The 15,398-nt window shown below is 40.3% G+C and overlaps 1 long non-coding RNA gene across 1 annotated transcript in view; it reads right to left on the bottom strand.

Annotated features, from left to right (window-relative positions):
* Window positions 1-3,360: 3,360 nt before the first annotated feature.
* Window positions 3,361-15,398, bottom strand: part of LOC118936235 (uncharacterized) — a 30,021-nt gene continuing 17,983 nt past the window's right edge. Inside the window, exon 3 of the long non-coding RNA XR_008997174.1 lies at window positions 3,361-5,653. This is a non-coding gene — a long non-coding RNA (uncharacterized LOC118936235). The remainder of the gene's footprint in view (window positions 5,654-15,398) is intronic.

The following is a 15,398-nucleotide window of genomic DNA, read 5'->3' on the forward strand; positions in this document are numbered from 1 at the left end:
CTCTTGTCTCTTCCATCCCCATTTGGTCACCTTCCCTTGATCTGCCCAGTGCCCCTCCATGGTTCATGTGAGCTACGTAGTTATCCTCCTATCAGGCAAGATGGACACAAACATACAAAAGAATGATAAAGATCCAGCCCCCATACTCAGTGAAACAAACGTGGTACTTTCTAGAAAGGAGCTTAGAGGAACTGAATAGATTAGAGATTAGGGTAGAGGAATGAAGGTTACACAAAGATCTAATTGTCCCCAAGAAAGTATATTTTCTCTAGTCTGGGAATAATAAATTCTGATGTGGATACTTTACTGTTTAGAAAGCACTTTTCACACATACAACCTCAGTTGGCCTCATGAAGAAAAGGTCTTTGGTTTGTGTTATTAAGTAAGATTACCAATTGGCCTCAGAAAATGGATTTAAAGTAGAGTTGCAAATTACAGTTGCCTCTCTCAATGGCATCTAATTGAGGTGGTACGTGATTTGGATATATTTAAGTTGGGTTTTCTTTACTTTTCTACATTATACAATCATATCACATGCTACTTTTCATAGATTTTTGGACTCCTCAGCTAGTGAGTGTTTCAATGCTGTTGAACAATCTTTTGCAATATGTGTGCGGCTGCCTTCCAGCCATAGTACAATTCCAGCAGCATTCCCACCTTGGCTATACAGCTAATGCTGCTATTTGCCTTTTCATTGCATTTTGCCCATTTTACAATAATGAGTGAAAAGGGGAAGAAATGGAAATTTTATCAACTTAGAATAGTTAAAAGGTGAAAACAGCACATCTTTTAACCTCAACCAGATACTATTTGGACTTCAGTTGTTCAGCATGTTCACTTGTGAAGGAAAAGAACGAAATTAAAAGGCTAATTTGAAATGCAGACAATCTGTCTTACCAAGTAAAGTCACATAAATATAAATGTAAATTTGGGGACTTTTTGTACATTTACCATACATCATATACTGAGTTGCTCTAGTTGAGCCTTAGAAATAATCAACATTTCCCTTAAATATCCTAGCCCAGGAAAACTCCTGATGAATATTTGCACTCGCTAATCCCCCTCTTTCCAAGATGTTTGCAAGAGTCGGTTGAAGAGGTGCTATGAGTAACTCAGAGCTAGAGTTACTAGTCTGGGCAAGAAAGACTTCAATAGAGATAATGCTCTTGTTATAAACAAAGATGGTAATAGGGCTTTGTCACTCCTATTTATCCATGGTCCAGACCTGTGATTTAATGAGTTAAAAAGGAATATTCTTTCATCGTTTGGCATCTTATGAGCTTCAGTTCCCTTTTATTGCTTTATCTGAAGCACATCATAATGTGGAAAGATTTATGTAAAAGTTCCATAGGTTTTCTTGTAATAAACCAAGTAAACAGATAATAGTGTCTTCAACCTCACAAACAATAATGTTATTCTAGCAAAATATGTAATGAAGTGGAAAGGATTCTTGGCCTGGGATCAAACTTAATCTCTGTGGTAGTAGGCAAACCAGTTAACCTCTCTGAACCTTCGTTTTTCATCTACAAAATGGGGAAAGGAAAAAAAATTCAATTTGAGCTTTTGTGCATTTCTAACATCTATTTTGGCTACTCAGGTATCCTTATTTATTTCCTGGTCCTCAACTGCATTCACTGTTGATTAGATTGCCAGATTCCTGAATCCTCGGTGGTGTTAGTGCTTAGAAATGTTTTTAGAAAAGTTAACCAGATCTGAAAACTTAAAAGTAATTTGAAAAGTTGCATTGGGTGTTATTAGAAACGGAAATGGAAGGAGGATTTTTATTCTATTCCCTGAAAACAGATAAACTGCTTTGACATCTATCCTGAATGAAAGACATATCCCAGGATTCCGGAAGATAAGCAGAGAAGAAAAGGTACTTTGGTAAGTCTTTACTTTTTAAAAATTCTAGTCTTTCAGTCAACTGAAATTGTACCAGTACTCCCGAGCAAGGACTGAACACAGGTTACACAGGTAGAGGGCAGCAGAGCAGGTTCTATAATGATTTGTATGTCAGAGCCCAGACCCTCTCTCTTTGCACAAAAAGAAGTCAACACTTAATGAGTGGTTTACCTGTAGGTATAATTCCTCTTTGAATGCAGCCAGCTTGAATGACATGACTGGAAGGCGATCTGGTTGCAGAGCTGAGAGTCAGTGAAAAACCTCTAAAGCTGCATTGTCCAACACAATCACAACATGGCTATTGAGTGAGTACTTGAAACTCAAGTGGCTAGTGAGAATGAAGAGGTGCTATGAGTGTGAAATACACACTGGATTTTGAAGACAATGCAAAAAATAATATGAAATATCTCAATTTTACATATTGATCACATGTTGAAAGGATAGTATTCTGGGCACATCTGGTAAAATATATCATTAAAATGATAAAATACATTATTAAAATTCACCTGAGTTGTTTCTGTTTTTACTTTTTAAAATGGAGCTACTAGAAAATATAAAATTATATGTGTAGTTCACATTAGTTTTATTGAGAGTCCTGTGGCCAGGCCACTCCTCACCATGGGAGAAGCTGACTAGTACTTTGGGATGAAGAACTTCATATTCATCCCTATTCAATTCATCCCAACTCAGTCACCCAATATTTTGTCTGTGCCTCTCCACTTGATGCTATCTGCCCTTTGTATTGGCTGAGACATCACTATTCTCATCCGAACAGTGACTAAAAGTGATAACCAGAGAACTGAAGGCCAGCTCTTGAATTTTGCCACTAAAAACTTCTCTCTAGTTTGCCGTTCATCAAAACATCAGGATGAAGTTACATCAACCTGCATGAAAATAACGGATTTTGCATCTAGCCATATTTATAGTGTCCACAGGGGTATGCTGATAGGCCTTGTTGAAATCTAGTTATACAACACCCTGTTGGTGTGAGGTGTTTCTGACATGAGTCTCAGACCATACCAGCTCGTAGGGAATAGCACTTTTACATCTAGGTACTTACATATGATGCCTAAGTTGGCTGTCCTGGTCTTAACCTTATGGAAAAATTGTTCACCTCTAGTTTTTCAGCTTCTCAGTCCTCCCTGGTGCTTCAAAATCACAGACATGTTTGGCAACCTCCTGTACATTCCCTTGGTGCTCTGGGGTTTTTTCCAGTCTGGAAGACATGCCCACCCTTGAAGTGTTAAGGTGTTTCTTGTCATTACCTCTTACCTCTTGAGTTTACACTTCCTTTTACCAATGTTCACTCTTCCCTTTATATTTCAAATTTCATCCTTTCTGAAAGAATATAGAAGCAAAATGGGAGGTTTTTATACCATAGTGGTTAAAATGTATACGCTCTAGAATCAAATTGTTTAGAATCAAATTCCAATTCTACCACTTATGAGTTATGCCTCAGTTTCTCAATTTGTAAGTTGGTAACAGTAGTACCTATTTCGTAGGGTTGTTGAATGATTGGATGTTTACAACTGGAATACATGGCTTGGGGACAGACCAGCAAAAAGGAGCAAGTTATTATCTCGGTGTTGCTTAACTAAAATTTAGAATGTTTATGACTTTTCTATTTCCTCCTGTCTGCTGTACATGATGTTTGCCTCTGGGTGGCACTAAAATAATACTGTGCTAGATGCAAAATCAGCCCTGGGGCTCCAGAATTTTTTTTTTTAATAAGTCATTTTCTGGTTGTTACCACTAAAAAGCAAGCTACTGAGTAAAACAACAATAATAATTTTCAAGGCAAGCTCAAATAATAATATACCTTGACTGTGTTTGCCTTTCTCTTTTAGCCTCATTTAATCCTAACATAGAGAAGGTAGAATCCACATGGGCTAGACTTTGATTTAGAGCTCAATTCTACCAAGAAATAAACTTTTTTTTTTTTAAATGATGGCTTCTGAGAACTAACAACAAACTTGGGAATCGTTGTGAGGAACCAGACTAGATTATTAGGAACAAGTCAGGTAATTAACTCTCTCCCTCTTTTAACAGATCACTAGCCTGGGAAAACAAGGAAATGTGATAGACAAGATTTACAGCAAGGCATCTGGTTATTCACCTCATGGTCACCTTGGAGACAAAATGGAGGCATATATTTGGATTCATAACTCACTAGTTATGGTTGAACGTGCTGTTCATTAATGGATCAATGTCAACCTGGCAGAGGGGTGGTCTCACAAAACAGAGCTGTTCTTGGTCCCAATCTGCTCAATGTTATTGGTGGTGAGTGTCCAGGAAGAGAGTTTAAAATGCCAGGTGCCTACTGTGTATATAAGGCACAGGTCTTAGAAGGTTCTGGATCCAAAAAGCCCCAGCAAAGGGGCAGGACACGTCAAAGCTGACCTGATAAGCTCTTGACTCTGGCACACTGCTTAGGGTGGGGGAGGTGATTTAACCTGGCAGGAGAGAGCTGGGGTGCACCAGCTCCAGTCCCAGCACAGATGGGGAGGCCTGGCTTGACAGCAACGTTGTCAAGGTCCACTTGAACTGGAGCCTCCAACACAAGCACAAGGGGACTTCCACTAAATTCTGTGCATAGAGGAATGATAACATATGAAAAAGTCAGTTGAATTAAGGCTTTATACTGTTGGGGCCATTATGAGAAACTACAAGTCTTCAAATTTTAAGAGGTAAATGCTTCCATGTTTTGTGGTTTGGTAAGCGAATTTTGACAGTGGTGGGAGCAGGGAGCTTCCCTGTATTCTGCTCAGCAACCGATACAAAAGAGAAGCTAGGGTCTCACAGAAGCGAGGTGAGCAGCCTGATGATGCATGAGGGTGATGACCCAGTTACTGTTGCTGTGTAATGAATTACCCCACAGCGTAGTGGCTTAAAACAGCCAGAACAGTAATTTTTCTCACACATCGGTAGTATGGGCTGGGCTTGAGGACAGCTCCTTGGCTGCATGTGGCGTCAGCTTGGACAGCTCAGAGGCTGGGGACTGAGTCATCTGAGGGCTCTCTACTCCCGTGTGTGGCAGCTGATCAAGGGAAAGCACAAGCAGCTGGCGGCTGGAATGGTGGGGCGCCTTGGGAACCTTCATGCCTGTGGTCCTGCTGCAGGGCAGCTTCAGCACAGCTGGACTTCCTACATGTTGGCTCAGGGCTCCCAAGACACATGTACCAAAAGAAAGAGAACATGGTAAAGGCCTTATTTCTTTTTTTGATTTAGCCTCATAATTCATGCAGCATCATTTCCACTACATTCTATTCAAGGAGGCAGCCACCAATGCTCATCCATATTCCAGGGGAGAGGAATTAGACCAAAGCTTTTGATGAAAGAATCTTTGAGGTTTTGAAAGAGTATGTAGATCTGCAAATATTACTGTAGACATTTTGGAAAATATAATTTGCTCCAGATGATCACATAAGGCAATCATAAGAGCAGCAACCATGACCAGAGGACAATGTCAGAGTAGCAATGGAAGAGCCACGTGATGCTCACGGGGCATGTAACAGGGCGGGGGAACTCAAGAAGAAGGAAGTGACTCCCATGTTCCTGCTGTCAAGCAGTTCTGAAGATGGGACCTGAGCCAGAGTTCACACCATTCTGCCCCATGTGGACTATACCTTAGTGGCCTTCACTGAGAATGTGAAGGGTGCTGACCACAGCTGTGGACGCTCAGACTTTGAGGTATGTCAGAGGATAGACCTGGCTTCTCACTGCAGCTGTTGAAATCTCTCAGAACCCAGTTCTGGGAAAAGAGGAAAACTAATTGTTTTTAAACCAAATAGCACAAGAAAAGTCTCTTAAAGCCAATTGTATCTTCTACTGTTCCACAGGACTCAACATAATACAATCACTAAATTTTTCCTACTAGCTGCCAGGCACTGCACTAGATACTGGGGCTGCAGTTCTAGTATGTTCTGAGGTGCTAGAATGTGGTTCTTAGTACTGGGGCTTTATATTCTAGTGCAAGGGTTTCCAAAATTGCCCCCCATCATATAATTCATACTCAATGCAGAGAACTTGGAAAACATGCACACAAACTGTACGAAGGTCAGACAAGTTTTTAACATGAAACACACAAAATTAAGCTACAACAAAAAACAGTATTCATGCCTGGCAAGGCTTCATCGTTGACCACTAAGAAATTTAAGATGTTTTAGTTAAATATGGAAAGCTGCATTCACGTACCACAGATGGAACACCTATGATTAAATGATGATAGAAAGGTGTGTTTCAAGTTGGGGCAAAAACAAACAAACAAATGGCCAGGTCCTGCATCCCCAGAATGACTCGTCACAGGGAGTTTGTGCCATGAACCTTGAAAGCCCATCCTGTAACATTTAGTCAAGTGAGCGACTAAAGCTGTGTCCCCTTCATGCGTGATCATTGCCCTTATGGGGACATGTTTTAGACATGGAAGTAGAATGTGAAGATTTCTTTGGTTTTGATTTAAATTTTAGAAAAGGAGACTTTAAAATAGGTCAAGACATTTGAGAATTAAATTCTAACAAATCCATAAAATAACTTACACAAAAAGACTTTTCTCAGATGTGGTATTTGAATACACTGAACCTGAAACTCTTGGGAAGAACTCATAACACAGCTGCTCTGAGCACGTGTGTGCATACAGAGAATTTGATCACAGAAGGGGATGCAAACCCACACCGTCACAAAAATACCACACTATGAGTGTTTTTGTTTCTTTAATGCCTTCAAAGCACAAACTTTAACCTTTGGGTGAGTCTGAAGTTTCAAGCTCAGAGTGGCTCACTTTTGAGAGTCACTAGCTGAGCTGAGAAGTAGCCATGGGCTACCAGTCATGGGTGTGATGTCCCTGGAATTTGGTGATGGTATATGAATCCCAGAATGATCATGGAATTTCAGACTGCCTGACCAAACTCTGAGCAATTCCTGGGTCCACTTAGTGAACAGATATCTTTTATTGAACTCTTGCTATAGAAACTGAGAGCCCCACCAGTGATGCAGACCCAGGTCCAGAAATGAGACATACTCTGACTGATAGCCCTGAAAGTGGCCCAGAAAGCAATGTGTGAAACTACAGTGTTCTCATTAGTTTGCTCAAGTGTGATTGTGCTTAGCCTCAAGTCAACAGTTCTGAGTCCAAATGCTGACTCTGCAGAGAGACTGTCTGGATTCAAAACCTGGCTCTGCTAATTATCAACTCTGTGACCTTGGACAAGTATTTTAACCTCTCTGAGCCTCAGTATCCTCACCTATTTTATATTCTGAAGATTAAACAACATGTATTTCTTAGCACAGTATCTGGCATGTAGCAAGCCCTCATTAAATATTAGCTATTGCTATGGACTGAATGTTTGTGCCTCGCCAACCCTAAATTCATAGACTGATGCCCTAATCCCTAGTATGATGGTATTTGGAAGGTAATTAGGTTATGAAGGTGCCTCCCCATCCCCCATGAATGGGATCAGTTCCCTTAAAAGAAACCTGAAGCAGATGATTTCTCTCTCCACCATGACCATGTGAGGATGGAATGAGAAGACAGCCATCTGCAAATCAGGAAGCAGCCCTCACCATTTGCTGGATCTACTGGCACCCTGATCTTGGACTTCCCAGCCTCTAGAACTGTGAGAAACAGATGTGTGTTTTTAAGTTACTCAGCATATATGGTACTTTGTTACAGCAATCTGAACTAAGACAGTTATTATTACTGTTTTATAATAAATGTGATTACAGATTTTGAAGTACTTTGCATTTTTGGTAAAATGTTATATTTTTGAAACTCTAATAGGTTATCTTTCTTCAGTGTCAAACTGTACAACATTCACTGACTTGCACAGACGTGGATTTTTGACCCTGTGACACTCCCCACCCTTACTTTCGAAATAAAACAAGAATGTCCCCACTGAAGGATTTCTGCAGACAACTGATGGAAACCGACACTACCATCTCAGTCTTCTCCAGGCTCATAAAGACAGAAACTGCCAGAAGGGACATGCAGGAAACGTTAAAGGGGGAAAGTCAAACCAACCCCAGAACCTTACAGAAATGAAAGTAGGTGTTTCTGAGCTGAACTTTGACACGCCATGTGGCAGGGTTTATACAGCAGGAAGCCTCAGATTTCCTGGGCTTTTGATCCTGGAGCTCTGGTAGTCAAGACTCACCCCCACCAGCGCTAGGGTGACTAGATTATCCTGTTTACCTGGGACTGATTTGTTTCTGGGGTTAGCATTGGAAATCCCACATCTCTGAAATCCTTCAGTCTCAGGGATGTAGGTTGCCCTGAAGCCCTGCATTAAAGGGGCAGCTTACACAGAAGCCCCTTTAGCTTGTGTCACTCATAACTGTCACAGGCAAGTGCAGAGGGATGGCTGAAGGGACTGGAGGGCCTAGAGCCAGGCCGAGTCCTGAGAATGTTTTATGAAGGAGGGAGCCTTGGGAAATGTGCATAGAGATCTAGTGGGGCAGGGCCACGACTCAGCTGTTACAGGGTAAGGGTCTACAGGGCAGGGCCTGATCCTGGCAAGGCCTTCCTGAGCGAGTTCACAGATTGGCGTGTGTTGAAAAAAACATTCCATGTTGGACATTTACATCAGGGGACAGGGAGAAAATGACTTTCTTTGGTAAAAGGTGTATATGCACCTTGTCCTTTATATTGCAGAGAAAGGGATTATTGAAGGTACTGACTATATGATTAAAATGTAAGCTTAATTGAATTGCCTTTCATTTCACAGTGTTCCATGTACTTTAATGAATAACTTTATCCCCTCATACTTACTAAGAGTATAGACTACTTACATGGTTCTGGGCTTAAAGTCCTCTAAAAGTATCTCCTAAATTATTTGTCTTGATAATATGTTGGCAAAATTCTCCCACTTTTGTTTGCTTTATTCTCTTTTTATTTCTATTGGTCTGTTTTTGTTTTTGTTTGTTGTGTGTTTATTCATTTTGTGAGTCTTGAACCAGGCATCTTCTTAAGACATGATATTCAGGGTGTTCATTTACATAAAATGCACTAGTTGGTTCTGTGTGTGGTGGTCTTGTTCAGCGTCAGAATTCCAGCCTACCCTGACTACTGACAGCAAGCAACAGTCTGCTGGCAGGTCCCAGAGTCCCAGTCGCAGCCTGAGCTTGCAGGCTCAGATTGCAAAAACCCTGCAGAGGGAAAGCCCAGCACCCAGAAGGAACATGTTTTAGAAGGTTTCTTTATTTCCATGGGAGGGCACTGTCTGCCATGGCGGGGATGGATGTGATGAAACTCTGTGGACTAAGTCACAAAGGGATGCTTTGATGGCTGCTAGGTTCCCAGTTTGTTCTAGTGTCTTTTTAGCTCTTCTTACATGAATAGGGCAACAGCACTCCGGCCCCTCCTGTATGGCTCAGGCAGGGGCTATGTGTACTCTTGTCAGCCTGAGAAAAGCCCACTGGTCTTTGGCATAGAGAAGGAGTGGGCAAAATTACATTTAGGGGGAGAGGGAGAGCTGGATTGTGGGACACTTCACAGACTTAATTTGATATAAAAACAATTAGGACCAATTGCAGACTTTATTAAAGGGAAACAGAAGGGAAAAGCAACATATTCTATTGATTCATTATGCATTTATTAAGCAGCTGCTATTGTATATGAACTTCGGAGGCAGTGATGCCCAGCAGCCAGGCCCTGCACAAAGAAGCCTGGGCAGTACAGGGTAGGGAGCAGGCTTGTTCCTACGCACCCTCCCCACTGACCTGTGTGCTCAGCCTCCTTCCCAACACAGAAGTCCAGGGGTCTTTAAAACTGCTAGGGGGATGGGCACACCAGGAGACACCTTGACCATCCCTAGTCCAGTGTTTTCTGGTGACAATTCTGGTTCAAGGGAGGACCTTTCCTAAAGATATGCAGGGTCCAAGATGGATTCAATGCTTAATTTTATCAGACATTTAGAGAAGACAATACCCATTCTCCTTAAAGTTTTCCAAAAATAGATGAGGGAATACTTCCAAACTCATTCTATGAAGCCAGCATCACTCTAATACCAAAACCAGGCAAAGATACCACAAAAAAAGAAAACTACAGACCAATATCCCTGATGAACATAGATGCAAAAATACTCAACAAAATATTACCAAACTGAATTCAAAAATACATCAAGAGCATCATACAGCATGTCAAGTGGGATTCATCCCAGGGATGCAAGGATGGTACAACATTCAAAAATCCATCAACATCATCAACCACATCAACAAAAAGGACAAAAACCACATGATCATCTCCATAGATGCTGAAAAAGCATTTGACAAAATTCAACATCCATTCATGATAAAAACTCTCAAGAAAATGGGTATAGAGGGCAAGTACCTCAACATAAGGCCATATACCACAAACCCACAGCCAACATCATACTTAACAGTGAGAAGCTGAAAGCTTTTCCCCTAAGATCGGGAACAAGACAAAGATGCCCACTCTCCCTGCTTTTATTCAACATAGTTCTGGAGGTCCTAGCCATGGCAATCAGACAACACAAAGAAATAAAAGGTATCCTAATTGGTAAGGAAGAAGCCAAACTGTCTGTCACTGTTTGCAGATGACATGATATTGTACGTAAAAAACCGTAAAGAATCCACTAAAACTACTAGAACTAATATCTGAATTCAGCAAAGTTGCAGGATACAAAATTAATACACAGAAATCTGTTGCTTTCCTATACACTAATGATGAAGTAGCAGAAAGGGAAATCAGGAAAACAATTCCATTCACAATTGCATCAAAAAGAATAAAATACCTAGGAATAAACCTAACCAAGTAAGTGAAAGACCTATACCCTGAAAACTACAACACACTCTTTTTTTTTTTTTTCCATTTTGTTAATTTTTTTTTTGGTATCATTAATCTACAATTACAGAAAGAACATTATGTTTACTAGGCTCCCCCCTTCACCAAATCCCCTCAACATACCCCTTCACAGTCACTGTCCATCTGCGTAGTAAGATGCTGTAAAATCACTACTTGTCTTCTCTGTGTTGCACAGCCCTCCCCATGCCCCCCACGCACTATACATGCTAATCGTAATGCCCTCTTTGTTTTTCCCTGTCCTTATCCCTCCCTTCCCACCCATCCTCCCCAGTCCCTTTCCCTTTGGTAACTGTTAGTCCATTCTTGGGTTCTGTGATTCTGCTGCTGTTTTGTTCCTTCAGTTTTCCTTTGTTCTTATACTCCACATATGAGTGAATTCATTTGGTACTTGTCCTTCTCCGCCTGGCTTATTTAACTGAGTATAATACCCTCTAGCTCCATCCATGTTGTTGCGAATGGTAGGATCTGTTTTTTTCTTATGGCTCAGTAATATTCCATTGTGTATATGTACCACATCTTCTTTTTTTTTTATTTTAGATAATTACTTTTTATTGAAGGGTAGTTGACACACAGTATTACATTAGTTTCAGGTGTACAACACAGTGATTCAACATTTACATACATGATAATTCTAGATACCAGCTATCACCATACCAAGCTGTTACAATATTTTGACTATATTCCTTATGCTATACATTACATCCCGGTTACTTATTTATTTTACAATTGGAAGTGTGTATATATATATATTTTTGTGAGGGCATCTCTCATATTTATTGATCAAATGGTTGTTAACAACAATAAAATTCTGTATAGGGGGGTCAATGCCCAATGCACAATCATTAATCCACCCCAAGCCTAATTTTCGTCAGTCTCCAATCTTCTGAAGCATAACGAACAAGTTCTTACATGGAGAACAAATTCTTACATAGTGAAAAAGTTACATGGTGAACATTACAGGGGCAGTCATCACAGAAGCTTTCGGTTTTGCTCATGCATTATGAACTATAAACAGTTCAAATATGAATACTCATTTGATTTTTATACTTGATTTATATGTGTATACCATATTTCTCTTTTTATTATTATTATTTTTACTAAAATGTGAAGTGGTAGGTAGATACAAGATAAAGGTAGAAAACATAGTTTAGTGTTGTAAGAGAGCAAATGTAGATGATCAGGTGTGTGCCTGTAGACTATGTGTTAATCCAAGCTAGACAAGGGCCATAAAACATCCACGTATGCAGAAGATTTCTCTCAGAATGGGGGGGGGAGATTCTAAGCCTCACCTCTGTTGATCCCCAATTTCTCACCTGATGGCCCCCCTGCGACTGTGCCTATCTTAGGTTGTTCCTCCCTTGAGAAAACTTACCCGTCTCTGGCTAACCAGTCATCTTCCAGGGCCATACAGGGAAATGTTAAGTTGGTAAGTGAGAGAGAAGCCTTATTGTTTGAAAAGGTTAGCTTTTTACTTCTTTGCATATTTATGCCCTGTGACTTCTATGCCCAGCATTTGTCTTGAGGTGTCTTTACCACTTGGAAGAATTATGATACTCGGTAAATTCGATATGAGGCACGAATTCTATTTAAGGGTTGTAGTTAGGAAGGAAGAAGAAAAGCTATAGAAGTAGCAGGCGGAAGAAAACATGGGAAGATTGATTATTTCTTTGACATATCTTCTTGTAGAGTAACTTCATGTATAGGTTTTAAACTACTAATTAAATTGTGCATACACATTAACATAATAGGAGTATAGTTACATAACCAAAGCATATCTGTAATTACCAGCCATCTCCAGTGAATCCAAGAAAAGCAGTTAGGCACCTTAGGCATTTGTGAAAACTTATCTATGATATGGTGGATATTGTCCAACTGAACTTGAACAGTCTGAGAGAAATCAGACAAATTAAAACAGTCCATTCCTGGGGACTGTTCACATCCCATATGTTCTTTTAACATTAAATAGTCTGTAGCTGTAAGATTTTGGAGAGCTACAATTTGCAGTTCTCCTAATTCTTGGTTGAGTTCCAACAGTATAGATCCAGTCAAATTTGTTGTTTTACTATATGCACAGGCCAGCTTAGATATCTCCTTCTTCATTCCCATGGCAAGTCCAGGAACTGGTGGGATGAGTGCATCTACAGCTGTAGCAGTGCGTGGATCTTTGTTCGGGTTTTTTGATGATCATCTTCTGGCATGAGTCTTCCCGAGAGTGCTGATGTTGGAAGTTCTTTTTCATATCATATCTTAGTTCATTTTCAGGGTAGCCAAATTAGGCTTTGATCCTCTGTATAAACACAAATGGACCCTTTGCCTACACTTTTTTATGCCCTTTATATCATTGTGTAGAACTCATTGGAGGTCACAACACAGGAACTGCTTTTTTTTTTTATCATTAATCTACACTTACATGATGAATATTTTGTTTACTAGGCTCTCCCCTATACCAGGTCCCCCCTATATACCCCTTTACAGTCACTGTCCATCAGTGTAGCAAAATGTTGTAGAATCACTACTTGTCTTCTCTGTGTTGTACAGCCCTCCCCTTTCTCCCACCCCCCCCATGCATGCTAATCTTAATACCCCCCTTTTTCTGCCCCCCCTTATCCCTCCCTACCCACCCATCCTCCCCAGTCCCTTTCCCTTTGGTACCTGTTAGTCCATTCTTGAGTTCTATGATTCTGCTGCTGTTTTGTTCCTTCAGTTTTTCCTTTGTTCTTATACTCCACAGATAAGTGAAATCATTTGGTATTTCTCTTTCTCCGCTTGGCTTGTTTCACTGAGCATAATATCCTCCAGCTCCATCCATGTTGCTGCAAATGGTTGAATTTGCCCTTTTCTTATGGCTGAGTAGCATTCCATTGTGTATATGTACCACATCTTCTTTATCCATTCATCTATCGATGGACATTTAGGTTGCTTCCAATTCTTGGCTATTGTAAATAGTGCTGCGATCAACATAGGGGTGCATTGGTCTTTCTCATACTTGATTGCTGCATTCTTAGGGTAAATTCCTAGGAGTGCAATTCCTGGGTCAAATGGTAAGTCTGTTTTGAGCATTTTGATGTACCTCCATGCTGCTTTCCACAATGGTTGAACTAACTTACATTCCCACAAGCAGTGTAGGATGGTTCCCCTTTCTCCACAGCCTCGCCAGCATTTGTTGTTGTTTGTCTTTTGGATGGCAGCCATCCTTACTGGTGTGAGGTGATACCTCATTGTAGTTTTAATTTGCATTTCTCTGATAATTAGCGATGTGGAGCATCTTTTCATGTGTCTGTTGGCCATCTGTATTTCTTTTTTGGAAAACTCTGTTCAGTTCCTCTGCCCATTTTTTAATTGGGTTATTTGTTTTTTGTTTGTTGAGGCGTGTGAGCTCTTTATATATTCTGGACGTCAAGCCTTTATCGGATGTGTCATTTTCAAATATATTCTCCCATACTGTAGGGTTCCTTTTTGTTCTATTGATGGTGTCTTTTGCTGTACAGAAGCTTTTCAGCTTAATATAGTCCCACTTGTTCATTTTTGCTGTTGTTTTCCTTGCCCGGGGAGATATGTTCAAGAAGCAGTCACTCATGTTTATGTCTAAGAGGTTTTTGCCTATGTTTTCTTCCAAGAGTTTAATGGTTTCATGACTTACATTCAGGTCTTTGATCCATTTTGAGTTTACTTTTGTATATGGGGTTAGACAATGGTGCAGTTTCATTCTCCTACATGTAGCTGTCCAGTTTTGCCAGCACCATCTGTTGAAGAGACTGTCATTTCGCCATTGTATGTCCATGGCTCCTTTATCAAATATTAATTGACCATATATGTCTGGGTTGATGTCTGGATTCTCTAGTCAGTTCCATTGGTCTGTGGCTCTGTTCTTGTGCCAGTACCAAATTGTCTTGATTACTATGGCTTTATAATAGAGCTTGAAGTTGGGGAGTGAGATCCCCCCTACTTTATTCTTCTTTCTCAGGATTGCATTGGCTATTCGGGGTCTTTGGTGTTTCCATATGAATTTTTGAATTATTTGTTCCAGTTCATTGAAGAATGTTGCTGGTAGTTTCATAGGGATTGCATCAAATCTGTATATTGCTTTGGGCAGGATGGCCATTTTAACGATATTAATTCTTCCTAGCCACGAGCATGGGATGAGTTTCCATCTGTTAGTGTCCCCTTTAATTTCTCTTAAGAGTGACTTGTAGTTTTCAGAGTATAAGTCTTTCACTTCTTTGGCTAGGTTTATTCCTAGGTATTTTTTTTTTTTGATGCAATTGTGAATGGAGTTGTTTTCCTGATTTCTCTTTCTGTTGGTTCATTGTTAGTGTATAGGAAAGCTACAGATTTCTGTGTGTTGATTTTGTATCCTGCAACTTTCCTGTATTCCCATATCAGTTCTAGTAGTTTTGGGATGGAGTCTTTAGGGTTTTTTATGTACAGTATCATGTCATCTGCAAATAGTGACAGTTTAACTTCTTCTTTACCAATCTGGATTCCTTGTATTTTTTTGTTTTGTCTGATTGCCGTGGCTAGGACCTCCAGTACTATGTTAAATAACAGTGGGGAGAGTGGGCATCCCTGTCTAGTTCCTGATCTCAGAGGAAAAGCTTTCAGCTTCTCGATGTTCAATATAATGTTGGCTGTGGGTTTTTCATAGATGGCCTTTATTATGTTGAGGTACTTGCCCTCT

The sequence above is a fragment of the Manis pentadactyla genome, chromosome 1, assembly GCF_030020395.1.
Source record: "Manis pentadactyla isolate mManPen7 chromosome 1, mManPen7.hap1, whole genome shotgun sequence".
NCBI lineage: Eukaryota > Metazoa > Chordata > Mammalia > Pholidota > Manidae > Manis > Manis pentadactyla.